The following is a 15,663-nucleotide window of genomic DNA, read 5'->3' as shown; positions in this document are numbered from 1 at the left end:
TATTGCTTTCTTCATGACTTATACATGTTCCTATGACTATGAGATTCTGCAACTCCCGTTTACCGGAGGAACACTTTGTGTGCTGCCAAACGTCACAACGTAACTGGGTGATTATAAAGGTGCTCTACAGGTGTCTCCGAAGGTACTTGTTGGGTTGGCGTATTTCAAGATTATGATTTGTCACTCCGATTATCGGAGAGGTATTTTTGGGCCCACTCGGTAATGCACATCACTTAAGCCTTGCAAGCATTGCAACTAATGAGTTAGTTGCGGGATGATGTATTACAGAACCAGTAAAGAGACTTGCCGGTAACGAGATTGAACTAGGTATTGAGATACCGACGATCGAATCTCTGGCAAGTAACATACCGATGACAAAAGAAACAACGTATATTGTTATGCAGTTCGACCGATAAAGATCTTCGTAGAATATGTAGGAGCCAATATGGGCATCCAGGTTCCGCTATTGGTTATTGACCAGAGAAGTGTCTCGGTCATGTCTACATAGTTCTCGAACCCGTAGGGTCCGCACTCTTAATGTTCGTTGACGATATAGTATTTATGAGTTATGTATGTTGGTAACCGAATGTTGTTCGGAGTCCCGGATAAGATCATGGGCATGACAAGGAACTCCGGAATGGTCCGGAGATTTGATAATAGTGTTTGGTCTCCGGAAGGGGTTTCGGATGTTTCCCGAAATGTTTGGGTACGAGAGCACTTTATTTGGGCCAAAGGGGAAAGCCCACAAGGTTTTTGGAAATCGCAAAAGGAAGTTTTGCGGAGTCTAGGGGACAGACGCCAGGGTCCCTGGCGTCTGGCCCTGGAGTCCGAGAAGGACTCTTGCCTTTTGGGTGAAACCGACTTTGTGGAGGCTTTTACTTCAAGTTTCGACCCCAAGGCTCAACATATAAATAGAGGGGTAGGGCTAGCACCCAAGACACATCAAGAAACACCAAGCCGTGTGCCGGCTACCCCGTCCCCTCTAGTTTATCCTCCGTCATAGTTTTCGTAGTGCTTAGGCGAAGCCCTGCGGAGATTGTTCTTCACCTACACCGTCACCACGCCGTCGTGCTGCCGGGAACTCATCTAGTACTTTGCCTCTCTTGCTGGATTGAGAAGGCGAGGACGTCATCGAGCTGAACGTGTGTTGAACGCGGAGGTGCCGTACGTTCGGTACTTGATCGGGACGGATCGTGAAGGTGTACGACTACATCAACCGCGTTGATAAACGCTTCCGCTTTCGGTCTACGAGGGTACGTAGACACACTTTCCCCTCTCGTTGCTATGCATCACCATGATCTTGCGTGTGCGTAATTTTTTTCTTCAAATTACTACGTTACCCAACAGATACCTCGGTGTTGCTTGTGGATTAAAGGGGTGTTTGGCGATGCCAATGTGTCATAGCTACGCCCAGTAAATTAGTTCAGATCATGAAATTCAAGAGACAGACTAGGAGCAGACTGTAGCTAGGCATTCTGTCAATTGAAGTTCAATTCAACACCGACATTTGTCAGGACCCAGGAGCTAAAATTAGAGGTTACCCAATTCATTCGGAGAGGAACAGGAGCACCAGAGCAGTTGAGCAGTGCGAGCAGGGAGCTCGACCCGGCGCTCCTCCGCGGGGCGGCGGAGGCAGCTCAGGCAAGGGCCGAAGGCCGAAGGGGAAGGGCACTCACGACTGCTCGCACTGCCTAGAGAGGAGAGGTGCCCTGGACGGCGCGGTCGCACGGAGGTGGAGCGGGCCAGTAGCAAACGTGGCGGGCAGGATTGAGGGGGAGCTCCTACTGGACGCTCGTTGCGTCCAACAGGGCGCCGACGCACAAGGGGCGACGCGACTGGGCCAGCCCAAGCTAGCGAACAGCAGTTGAACTAAAAAAATTGAGGCTTTTGTCAGAATCAAACCCTGGATTTCTTGCTCGCGAAGAGGTGCTAGCACCAGTTGAGCTAAGGTATGTTGTTGTGTACTCTGCTGCGCGAAATACTGACGAACCATAACCGCCGATACCCTTCTCAAAAAAGGAAAAACTAGCGCCGATACTATTTTTTTGAAATTTCAAATGCAAAACAATTTTGTTTGAAAAATATGCGAATGTTCACGAAACGCAAACGGATTACTAATTTGTGCAGAAATTTTAGAACAATCAGCCATTTTCAAAAAACAGGAACTTTTTTAAAAATAATGAACAATTTTTTTAAACACAATTTTCCTAAACTCTCGAAAAAAAATTCAAAATGTGTTTTTTTTAACTTCCATAGAAACTTGTAACACGAACATTTTTTGAACATTTAAAACAAAATTTGAAAACATGAACATTTATTTTCAAAACTTGAACATTTCTTTGAAAGGCCATACCAAAATTTGAAACACGAACATTTTTTGAACATTTAGTACAAAATTTTAAAACACGATTTTTTTTTCAAAACTGGAACATTTCTTTGAAATTCCAAACCAAAATTTGAAACATGAACATTTTTTTCAAAACAGGAACATTTTTTCAAATTCCAAACAAGAATTTGAAACACGAACAATTTTTCAAAATTGGAACTTTTTTTGAAACTCTGGAACAAAATTTGAAAATTAGAACATTTTTATCATTTCTGAAAAACTATTTAAATGGGAACATTTTTTGAAACCTCAAACAATATTTTACAACACCAAAATTTTCTCGAATTTTTGAACAATTTTTAAGATGCGAACATTTTTTGAATCTCCCGAACAAATTTGGAAACATGCATATTTCTTAATTTCTGAACAATTTTTTAAATGGAACTATTGATTGAAATATCGGAAAAAATAAAAGTTTTTGCAAAATTTTGTACATTTTCAAAAAGTGAACAATTTTTTTATTTTTGAAAAAAACTAAAGTCGGGACATTTCATAAAAAAAATGGAATTTAAGGATAAACAAAGAAGTAATAGAAAAAACATGAAGAAAGGAACAGGAAAAAAAGGAAGAGTCAAAAAAAATGAAAAACCAAAAAAGGGATAAAATCAGAAGAAAAAAATCAGTTCAGGAACCTTCTAGAAGGCTCCCCAAACCGGAAGTAAAAAATGGTACAGAAAAACGAACGCTTGATAACGGGCCGGCCCACTGCATCGCTTGCTCGCAGATCCCCTATGCGAAGTCTCGACATTATGACGCAGCGAGCGTCCTATAGGATTTTCCAGTGAGGGGGAGGGGGAGAGCGGCGCCGCGGCGGCCAGGTGGGGCGTCTGGCTTCGGCCTTCGGACCTTGGTGGGCTACTGCTGGGCTGGACCCCAGGTGGAATATGAAACGTGTAGTACAATTTAGGCTAAGAAAAAACCTATTTAAGCCTCTCAAAGATAAAATTCAGCAAAATCCTGAAATCACTAGTTAAGCATTACCCTTTGCAAAGGTCACTTCTCATCTTCTCAGGTACTCATAAGTGGCGCACTACATGTCCTTCACTTGTCGTAACCCGTGAGTCTTTTGTTTATTTTTAAATTTGTTTATTCAAAATATTTTATCTGTGCATCCAAATACCGTCACCGCTGGATTTGCTGCCCCGAGATCTTTTAAACTATATACCATGTTAATAGGTTTCGATGAACTTTTTTAAATAAAGAAATGCTGGGAAAAAAATGAAAACCGATAAAAACAAATACAAGAAACGAAAACTGAATAAAAATTAATAAATAAGGAAGGAAAAAAACTAGAGCCCGAAAGCACAGTTGTGGTTTTCACTTTTCTTTAAGCACAAGCTGTGCTTTTCCTTTTTTTTGAAACCAGGCAAAAGATTTGCCATTTCATTGATTAAGAAGAAAAGAATTGTCCGGTTAATTAACGAAAACTGGGCTAAAACCGTTACAACCCAACCCACGTGACATGGGCACCACCGGCCAACCTGGCCACCGACATGGGACAAGCACAACGGCACATGCCACCAGATGGCCACACGCGCAAGCAACCGGCAGCTCCGACTTTGACAACGAGCCTCACAAGGGAAATATGCAGGACTTGCGCCGACGATGCCTCTGCAAACGACCACCGAGCGCCTGTCATCGCCACCACCTGAACCCGCTCCGCCGCAGCTCCGACTTCAAAGCAACCAAGCAACCCACGGAAGAGCACCTCGGACACGCCAGAAAGAACCGACTACCAAAGTCCACGCCGCGACCCGAGCTCCTCTCGATGCCATCATCGTTGCCAACCAGAAACCAGCGCCCCGCCTCAGCAAACCATGCGGCGAAGATGCCGCAATCCATCAGTCTCTCGGTCGTAGCCAGCTCCGAGACGATGCCCCCAAGGAGGAGAAAGACGCAAAGACGCCTCCATCGCCCGATCCAGCGGATCTGAGGTTTCCCTCCGGAGCCAAAGCTGTGGGGAGAAGCACACCTCCACGACGACGCTTCCAAGAAAGATCACGGCACCCGCGGGCGCCGTCGTCGCCGGCTCCGAAAAGACCGGAGCAAAGATTTCTCCCGGAGACCACCACTCCACCGACCGCCGCCCACCAATCACCACCCCTGCTGAGGCCGATCTCACCCTGGCCACGGGATCCCATGATCCACCACACCCAGGCACGCACCACCCCCTGGCCAAAGCCGCCGTCCACCACCGCAGCACCACCGTGACCACCACCATCGCAGTAACCAATGTGTCGCAAGGAGCAGCACCAAGATCAACAACCCACATGGCCAGATCCAAATCGGAGCAGCTCCCGCAAAACAGCAGGGTAGACGAGCAGGCCCTGCACCGCAGCACACCTCGAGCTCCAGAGAGGCCACGCCCGTCGCGCCCCGCCAGTCACCGTGCCCGTCACGCGCAGCCACTGCTGCTCCAGACCAAGGATCTGCGCCCCGCGCACACATCCAGAGCCGAGAGCCACCTCGCACACGCGCGCAGTCCACGCCCAAGCCACGGCCGGAGCCCGGACCAAGGCCGCCGCCCCGGTGCCCCAGCCGATGCCAAGCGCCGAACGCCGGCCGCCCGTCCGCGCCAGCCGCGGCCCGCGAGGTCCCAGATCGGGACCACACGAGAGCCAACGACTGCGACGGCGCTCCCACCACCGTGACCAGCCGCCTCGCCGCATGCCGAAGACCACCTCCGTCGCGAGCGAGGTCGCCGCCCCGGAGCCGAGCGCCGGACAGCCGCATATCGCACACGAGATCCCCAACTCCCGAGCGACAGCAGCCAAAGAGCGCCCCGCCGCCGCCGGCTCCGCACAGGCTTTGCCTGCCAGAGGCCACCGGCGACGGCGAGGGAGGGAAGGAGTCTGGAGAGGGGAGGCTGCGGGGGGGGGGGGGGGCAGAGGTCGCCGCCCGTGTCGCCCCGGGAAGGGAGCGGCGCGGGGGCCTGGAGAAGTTCTAACCACAATGCTTTCCCTTTTTTGAGCAGAAGCACATCTATACTTCCATAAAAAATACAACCATTCTTCTCATGAGCGCATATTTTTTTTTCGAGAAGCACAGTTATACTTCGCAAAACAAAAAAAGAACAAATTTTTTCTTCAAAACCTAGGCGTACTATATGATTTAGAACGTACCTGCATTAAAGAAAGTGTTTGATGCTTCGTTTACCAATTTTTTTTTGAAATGAAAGGTAGATGAGATTCTACCTTATATATTTCAAACAGGCCAAGGCTTGGGACCAAAGGGTCAAATACATGAAGCTTATATTGAGCACCGTAGTGCCATGGCTATAAGCAGCCATTGGAAAGAGAGAAGAACAGGGCAAGCGAGGAGAGAAGAAGAGTACTACTACAATTAAAGCTAAATTAGCCCAGGAGATACATCCATCTCGTAATAGCATCCTTGTCAGCCTGCTTATTTGCCCGGTGTTGCCAAGCCTGAAGGAGTTGTGACATATATCTTCTGAGATAGGACGGAGGCCATCTTTTGTTGTTGAAGATTCTGTCGTTTCTCGCGTGCCAGAGAGTAACTGCCGCTGCAGCGAAAAGAATGTGCACTCCTCTAGAGTTGATCCAAGCCCGCTGAGCTCTGTGCATAAAATGAACGATGTCCGTGGAGCTAGAGGCAAGGTCGTTCATATGGAACGTGGCCCAGATAACCAAAGCCGAGAAGCAGCGCAGGACAATGTGGCTGGCAGATTCGCTGGCAGGGCAAGTGTCACAGTCCTGGTGCTCGGTAAGTAGGGACCAATGTTTCCGAATCATGTTATCTCTTGTGTTGAGCCGCCCCCAAAAAGCCAGCCAGAGAAAGACGCGATACCTCAGAGGGATGATCTTGTCTCAAATCCAGGAGCTGAACTCACAGGCCACACCTCTGAAGGTAGAAAGTTGATAAACTTGAGAAGTAGTCAGTGGCTTATGATGTATAGCGGAAACTCTGATGTCTGAGCCAGAAACTGCAGCATCTGTATCTATATCTGTAGGAGGCTGAGGTAGAAAAGAGTGCAGCATCTGTAGTTCCTGGGCGGCAGTAGCAGACAGGTTGGGGCGCAGTTGAATGCACCAGGTGTTGTTGCGGAGCTGAGAGGCCACCGTGCAAGCGCCATCTTTAGCATACGAGAAGTGGGCGGGCAACAAGAACCGTAGTCGCCCCGCTGGCAACCAGAGATCATGCCAGAAGGAGATAAGCTTGCCAGGACCCGTTGAACACTTGGAAGATGCCAACACTGTAGGAATGAAAGGTTTGAAGTTTTTCCATATAGCCGTGTCACGGTTTGAGCCCTTGAGAGGGATAAAAAGCTTGCAGTACTGCTGGGAAAACCATTGAAAGCAGGGGATTTCCGAGGTCTGCAAAACTCTAGCTGTAAATTTTGTGAGCAGTGAGCAAAGCTTGGTTATGAGCAAGAAGGTCTCTGATGCCCAAACCGCCTGCAGATCTTGGGAGAGTGACAAAATGCCAGGCAACGAGGCATTGGCCTCCCTTGACTGTGCTCTTGCCTTGCCAGAAAAAAGCCCTCAACAACTTTTCCAATGTACTAAGGGATTCCTTAGGCCAAAGGAAACATGACATATAATAGCTTGGGATGCTAGCAAGGACTGAATTAATCAGAGTCAAACGGCCACCAAAAGACAGAAAGGTGGCAAGCCAACCTGATAACCTCTTATCCACCCGATGAATGATAGGTAGAAGTGGGCCATGCTTAATCTTGTGCAAAGAGAGAGGCAGGCCTAGGTATGTGCATGGAAAGCTTGAGATAGGGCAGCCAAACATGTCAGCAATTTCCTGTGTGCTGTTCGGGTCGATGCAAATAGGGATCATAGTGCTCTTGTGGTAGTTGATTTGCAGTCCGGTGAAAGCTGAGAAGTCAGACAAGATCTGTTTGACGATGGCCACCTGCTGAGTGTTACTTTGGAACAAAAGAAGTGTATCGTCAGCGTATTGTAGCACCGGAAATAGTCGGTCAGAACCAAGCGGGTGTATCAGGCTGCCGTCTTCAAAACGCAAACAGCACAATCTCTGTAGGATGTCAGCGACCAGAATGAACAGATATGGCGAGATGGAGTTGTTGGGGATCATAGCAGAAATTAAAAAATTTCTACGCATCACCAAGATCAATCTATGAAGTATTCTAACAACGAGGGGAATAGGAGTGCATCTACATACCCATGTAGATCGCGAGCGGAAGCGTTCAAGAGAACGGGGATGATGGAGTCGTACTCGCCGTGATCCAAATCACCGATGACCAAGTGCCAAACGGACAACACCTCTGTGTTCAACACACGTACGGTCGGGAAGACGTCTCCTCCTTCTTGATCCAGCAAGGGGGAAGGAGAGGTTGATGAAGATCCAGCAGCACGACGACGTGGTGGTGGATGCAGCAGGATCCCGGCAGGGCTTCGCCAAGCACACGCGGGGAGGAGAGGTGTTACGGAGGGAGAGGGAGGCGCCCAGGGCTAGGGTGCGGCTGCCCTCCCTCCCCCCTCTTTATATAGGGGCCTTGGGGGGGCGGCCCTAGGAGATCTAATCTCCAAGGGGGGCGGCGGCCAAGGGGTGGCTTCCCCCCCCCCCCCCCCCAAGCCAAGTGGGGGGTTCCCCCACCCCTAGGGTTTCCCAACCCTAGGCGCAGGGGGGCCCAAGGGGGGGCACACCAGCCCACCAAGGGCTGGTTCCCCTCCCACTTCAGCCCATGGGGCCCTCCGGGATAGGTGGCCCCACCCGGTGGACCCCCGGGACCCTTCCGGTGGTCCCGGTACAATACCGGTAACCCCCGAAACCTTCCTGATGGCCGAAACTGGACTTCCTATATATAAATCTTTACCTCCGGACCAGTCCGGAACTCCTCGTGATGTCCGGGATCTCATCCGGGACTCCGAACAACTTTGGGGTTACTGCATACTAATATCTCTTCAACCCTAGCGTCACCGAACCTTAAGTGTGTAGACCCAACGGGTTCGGGAGACATGCAGACATGACCGAGACGCCTCTCCGGTCAATAACCAACAGCGGGATCTGGATACCCATGTTGGCTCCCACATGCTCCTCGATGATCTCATCGGATGAACCACGATATCGAGGACTTACTCAATCCCGTATACAATTCCCTTTGTCAATCGGTACGTTACTTGCCCGAGACTCGATCGTCGGTATCCCAATACCTTGTTCAATCTCGTTACCGGCAAGTCACTTTACTCGTACCGTAATGCATGATACCGTGACCAACCCCTTGGTCACATTGAGCTCATTATGATGATGCATTACCGAGTGGGCCCAAGAGATACCTCTCCGTCATACGGAGTGACAAATCCCAGTCTCGATTCGTGCCAACCCAACAGACACTTTCGGAGATACCCGTAGTGCACCTTTATAGCCACCCAGTTACGTTGTGACGTTTGATACACCCAAAGCACTCCTACGGTATCCGGGAGTTGCACAATCTCATGGTCTAAGGAAATGATACTTGACATTAGAAAAGCTCTAGCAAACAAACTACACGATCTTTGTGCTATTCTTAGGTTTGGGTCTTGTCCATCACATCATTCTCCTAATGATGTGATCCCGTTATCAATGACATCCCCCTGTCCATAGCCAGGAAACCATGACTATCTGTTGATCAACGAGCTAGTCAACTAGAGGCTCACCAGGAACACATTGTGGTCTATGTATACACACATGTATTACAATTTCCGGATAATACAATTATAGCATGAACAATAGACAATTATCATGAACAAGGAAATATAACAATCTTTTATTATTGCCTCTAGGGCATATTTCCAATAGTCTCTCACTTGCACTAGAGACAATAGTCTAGTTACATTGTGATGAATCGAACACCCATGGAATTTTGGTGTTGATCATGTTTTGCTCTAGGGAGAGGTTTAGTCAACGGATCTGCCACATTCAGGTCCGTATGTACTTTACAAATCTCTATGTCTCCATTTTGAACACTTTCATGAATGGAGTTGAAGCGACGCTTGATATGCCTGGTCTTCCTGTGAAACCTGGACTCCTTCGCAAGGGCAATAGCTCCAGTGTTGTCACAGAAGAGTGTCATCGGGTCCGACGCATTGGGTATGACTCCTAGGCCGGTAGTGAACTCCTTCACACAGACTGCTTCTTGTGCTGCCTCCGAGGCTGCCATATACTCTGCTTCACATGTAGATCCCGCCACGACGCTTTGCTTGCAACTGCACCAGCTTACTGCCCCACCATTCAAAATATACACGTATCCGGTTTGTGACTTAGAGTCATCCAGATCTGTGTTGAAGCTAGCGTCAACGTAACCCTTTACGATGAGCTCTTCGGCACCTCCATAAACGAGAAACATATCCTTGGTCCTTTTCAGGTACTTTAGGATGTTTTTGACCGCTGTCCAGTGTTCCTTACCGGGATTACTTTGGTGCCTACCTACCAAACCTACGGCAAGGTTTACATCAGGTCTGGTACACAGCATGGCATACATAATAGACCGTATGGCTGAGGCATAGGGGATGACACTCATCTCTTCTATATCTTCTGCCGTGGTCGGGCATTGAGCCGTGCTCAATCGCACACCTTGCAATACAGGCAAGAACCCCTTATTGAACTGATCCATATTGAACTTCTTCAATATCTTGTCAAGGTACGTACTTTGTGAAAGACCGATGAGGCGTCTCGATCTATCTCTATAGATCTTGATGCCTCATATATAAGCAGCTTCTCCAAGGTCCTTCATTGAAAAACCCTTGTTCAAATAGACCTTTATGCTTTCCAACAATTCTATATCATTTCCCATCAATAGTATGTCATCCACATATGATATGAGAAATGCTACAGAGCTCCCACTCACTTTCTTGTAAACGCAGGCTTCTCCATAAGTCTGCATAAACCCAAACGCTTTGATCATCTCATCAAAGCGAATGTTCCAACTCCGAGATGCTTGCACGAGCCCATAGATTGAGCACTGGAGCTTTCACACCTTGTTAGCATTCTTAGGATCGACAAAACCTTCCGGCTGCATCATATACAATTCTTCCTTAAGAAAGCCGTTAAGGAATGCCATTTTAACGTCCATTTGCCATATCTCATAACCATAGAATGCGGCAATTGCTAACATGATTCGGACGGACTTCAGCTTCGCTACGAGTGAGAAAGTCTCATCGTAGTCAATCCCTTGAACTTGTCGATAACCCTTAGCGACAAGTCGAGCCTTATAGATGGTCACATTACCATCCGCGTTTGTCTTCTTCTTAAAGATCCATTTATTTTCTATGGCTCGCCGATCATCGGGCAAGTCAGTCAAAGTCCATACTTCATTTTCATACATGGATTCTATCTCGGATTTCATGGCTTCTAGCCATTTGTTGGAATCTGGGCCCGCCATCGCTTCTTCATAATTTGAAGGTTCACCATTGTCCAACAACATGATTTCCAGGACAGGGTTGCCGTACCACTCTGGTGCGGAACGTGTCCTTGTGGACCTACGAAGTTCAGTAGGAGCTCGATCCGAAGTATCTTGATCATGATCATCAACCTCCTCTCTAATCGGTGCAGGCACCACAGGAACATTTTCCTGAGCTGCGCTACTTTCCGTTTCAAGGGGCAGTACTTCATCAAGCTCTACTTTCCTCCCACTTACTTCTTTCGAGAGAAACTCTTTCTCTAGAAAGGATCCATTCCTGGTAACAAAGATCTTGCCTTCGGATCTGAGGTAGAAGGTATACCCAATGGTTTCCTTAGGGTATCCTATGAAGACGCATTTTTCCGACTTGGGTTCGAGCTTTTCAGGTTGAAGTTTCTTGACATAAGCATCGCATCCCCAAACTTTTAGAAACGACAGCTTAGGTTTCTTCCCAAACCATAATTCATACAGTGTCGTCTCAACGGATTTCGACGGAGCCCTATTTAAAGTGAATGCGGCAGTCTCTAAAGCATAGCCCCAAAATGAGAGCGGTAGATCAGTAAGAGACATCATGGATCGCACCATATCCAATAGAGTGCGATTACGACGTTCAGACACACCGTTTCGCTGAGGTGTTCCAGGCGGCGTGAGTTGTGAAACGATTCCACATTTCCTTAAGTGTGTGCCAAATTCGTGACTTAAATATTCTCCCCCACGATATGATCGTAAGAACTTTATTTTTCGGTCACGTTGATTCTCAACCTCACCCTAAAATTCCTTGAACTTTTCAAAGGTCTCAGACTTGTGTTTCATTAAGTAGACATACCCATATCTACTCAAGTCATCAGTGAGAGTGAGAACATAATGATAGCCACCGCGAGCCTCAACACTCATTGGACCGCACACATCAGTATGTATAATTTCCAATAAGTTGGTTGCTCGCTCCACTGTTCCGGAGAACGGAGTCTTGGTCATTTTACCCATGAGGCATGGTTCGCACGTGTCAAATGATTCGTAATCAAGAGACTCTAAAAGTCCATCTGCATGGAGCTTCTTCATACGTTTGACACCTATGTCACCAAGGCGGTAGTGCCACAAGTATGTGGGACTATCATTATCAACTTTACATCTTTTGGTATTCACACTATGAACATGTGTAACATTACGCTCGAGATTCATTAAGAATAAACCATTCACCAGCGGAGCAAGACCATAAAACATATCTCTCATATAAATAGAACAACCATTATTCTCAGATTTAAATGAGTAGCCATCTCGAATTAAACGAGATCCTGATACAATGTTCATGCTCAAAGCTGGAACTAAATAACAATTATTGAGGTTTAAAACTAATCCCGTAGGTAAATGTAGAGGTAGCGTGCCGACGGCGATCACATCGACCTTGGAACCATTCCCGACGCGCATCGTCACCTCGTCCTTCGCCAGTCTCCGTTTATTCCGCAGCTCCTGCTTTGAGTTACAAATATGAGCAACCGCACCGGTATCAAATACCCAGGAGCTACTACGAGTGCTGGTAAGGTACACATCAATAACATGTATATCACATATACCTTTGGTGTTGCCGGCCTTCTTGTCCGCTAAGTATTTGGGGCAGTTCCGCTTCCAGTGACCACTTCCCTTGCAATAAAAGCACTCAGTTTCAGGCTTGGGTCCATTCTTTGACTTCTTCCTGGCAACTGATTTACCAGGCGCAGCAACTTCCTTGCCGTCCTTCTTGAAGTTCTTCTTACCCTTGCCTTTCTTGAACTTAGTGGTTTTATTCACCATCAACACTTGATGTTCCTTTTTGATCTCCACCTCCGCTGATTTCAGCATTGAATATACCTCGGGAATGGTCTTTTCCATCCCCTGCATATTGAAGTTCATCACAAAGCTCTTGTAGCTTGGTGGAAGCGACTAAAGGATTCTATCAATGACCGCGTCATCTGGGAGATTAACTCCTAGCTGAGTCAAGCGGTTGTGCAACCCAGACATCTTGAGTATGTGTTCACTGACAGAGCTATTTTCCTCCATCTTACAATTAAAGAACTTGTCAGAGACTTCATATCTCTCGACCCAGGCATGAGCTTGGAAAACCATTTTCAGCTCCTCGAACATCTCATATGCTCCGTGTTGCTCAAAACGCTTTTGGAGCCCCGGTTCTAAGCTGTAAAGCATGCCGCAATGAACGAGGGAGTAATCATCAGCACGTGACTGATAGGCGTTCATAACGTCTTGGTTTACTGGGAATGGTGCTTCACCTAGCGGTGCTTCTAGGACATAATCTTTCTTGGCAGCTATGAGGATGATCCTCAGGTTCCGGACCCAGTCCGTATAGTTGCTGCCATCATCTTTCAGCTTGGTTTTCTCTAGGAACGCGTTGAAGTTGAGGGCAACATTAGCGTGGGCCATTTGATCTACAAGACATATTGTAAAGATTTTAGACTAAGTTCATGATAATTAAGTTCATCTAATCAAATTATTCAATGAACTCCCACTCAGATAGACATCCCTCTAGTCATCTAAGTGAAACATGATCCGAGGCAACTAGGCCGTGTCCGATCATCCCGTGAGACGGACTAGTCAACATCAGTGAACATCTCCATGTTGATCATATCTTCTATACGACTCATGCTCGACCTTTCGGTCCTTCGTGTTCCAAGTCCATGTCTGTACATGCTAGGCTCATCAAGTCAACCTAGGTGTATTGCGTGTGTAAATCTGGCTTACACCCGTTGTATTCGAACGTTAGAATCTATCACACCCGATCATCACGTGGTGCTTCGAAACAACAAACCTTCGCAACGGTGCACAGTTAGGGAGAACACTTTCTTGAAATTAATTCGAGGGATCATCTTATTTAAGCTACCGTCGTTCTAAGCAAATAAGATGTAAAACATGATAAACATCACATGCAATCCAATAGTGACATGATATGGCCAATATCATTTCGCTCCTTTTGATCTCCATCTTCAGGGCGCCATGATCATCGTCGTCACCGGCATGACACCATGATATCCATCATCATGATCTCCATCATTGTGCCTTCATGAAGTTGTCATGTCAACTATTACTTCTACTACTATGGCTAACGCTTTAACAATAAAGTAAAGTAATTACGTGACGTTTATGTTGACACGCAGGTCATAAATAAATTAAGACAACTCCTATGGCTCCTGCCGGCTGTCATACTCATCGACATGCAAGTCGTGATTCCTATTACAATAACATGATCATCTCATACATCACATATATCATTCATCACAACTTTTGGCCATATCACATCACAAAGCACTTGCTGCAAAAACAAGTTAGACGTCCTCTAATTGTTGTTGCAAGTTTTTACATCGCTACTATAGGTTTCTAGCAAGAACGTTTCTTACCTACGCCAAAACCACAACGTGAATTGCCAATTTCTATTTACCCTTCATAAGGACCCTGTTCATCGAATCCGATCCGACTAAAGTGGGAGAGACAGACACCCGCCAGCCACCTTATGCAACTAGTGCATGTCAGTTGGTGGAACCGGTCTCACGTAAGCGTACGTGTAAGGTTGGTTCGGGCCGCTTCATCCCACAATACCGCCGAATCAAGATAAGACTAGTAACGGCAAGATAATTGACAATATCAATGCCCACAACTACTTTGTGTTCTACTCGTGCATAGAAACTACGCATAGACCTAGCTCATGATGCCACTGTTGGGGATTGTAGCAGAAATTAAAAAATTTCTACGCATCACCAAGATCAATCTATGGAGTATTCTAGCAACGAGGGGAATAGGAGTGCATCTACATACCCTTGTAGATCGCGAGCGGAAGCGTTCAAGAGAACGGGGATGATGGAGTCGTACTTGCCGTGATCCAAATCACCGATGACCAAGTGCCGAATGAACAGCACCTCCGCGTTCAACACACGTACGGTCGGGAAGACGTCTCCTCCTTCTTGATCCAGCAAGGGGGAAGGAGAGGTTGATGAAGATCCAGCAGCACGACGACGTGGTGGTGGATGCAGCAGGATCCCGGCAGGGCTTCGCCAAGCACACGCGGGGAGGAGAGGTGTTACGGAGGGAGAGGGAGGCGCCCAGGGCTAGGGTGCGGCTGCCCTCCCTCCCCCCTCTTTATATAGGGGCCTTGGGGGGGCGGCCCTAGGAGATCTAATCTCCAAGGGGGGCGGCGGCCAAGGGGTGGCTTCCCCCCCCCCCCCAAGCCAAGTGGGGGGTTTCCCAACCCTAGGCGCAGGGGGGCCCAAGGGGGGGCACACCAGCCCACCAAGGGCTGGTTCCCCTCCCACTTCAGCCCATGGGGCCCTCCGGGATAGGTGGCCCCACCCGGTGGACCCCCGGGACCCTTCCGGTGGTCCCGGTACAATACCGGTAACCCCCGAAACCTTCCTGATGGCCGAAACTGGACTTCCTATATATAAATCTTTACCTCCGGACCAGTCCGGAACTCCTCGTGATGTCCGGGATCTCATCCGGGACTCCGAACAACTTTGGGGTTACTGCATACTAATATCTCTTCAACCCTAGCGTCACCGAACCTTAAGTGTGTAGACCCAACGGGTTCGGGAGACATGCAGACATGACCGAGACGCCTCTCCGGTCAATAACCAACAGCGGGATCTGGATACCCATGTTGGCTCCCACATGCTCCTCGATGATCTCATCGGATGAACCACGATGTCGAGGACTTACTCAATCCCGTATACAATTCCCTTTGTCAATCGGTACGTTACTTGCCCGAGACTCGATCGTCGGTATCCCAATACCTTGTTCAATCTCGTTACCGGCAAGTCACTTTACTCGTACCGTAATGCATGATCCCGTGACCAACCCCTTGGTCACATTGAGCTCATTATGATGATGCATTACCGAGTGGGCCCAAGAGATACCTCTCCGTCATACGGAG

This window comes from Triticum aestivum, chromosome 4A, assembly GCF_018294505.1.
Source record: "Triticum aestivum cultivar Chinese Spring chromosome 4A, IWGSC CS RefSeq v2.1, whole genome shotgun sequence".
Lineage (NCBI taxonomy): Eukaryota > Viridiplantae > Streptophyta > Magnoliopsida > Poales > Poaceae > Triticum > Triticum aestivum.
The sequence above is the reverse complement of the archived record's forward strand: the minus strand, read 5'-3'. Positions refer to the sequence as shown.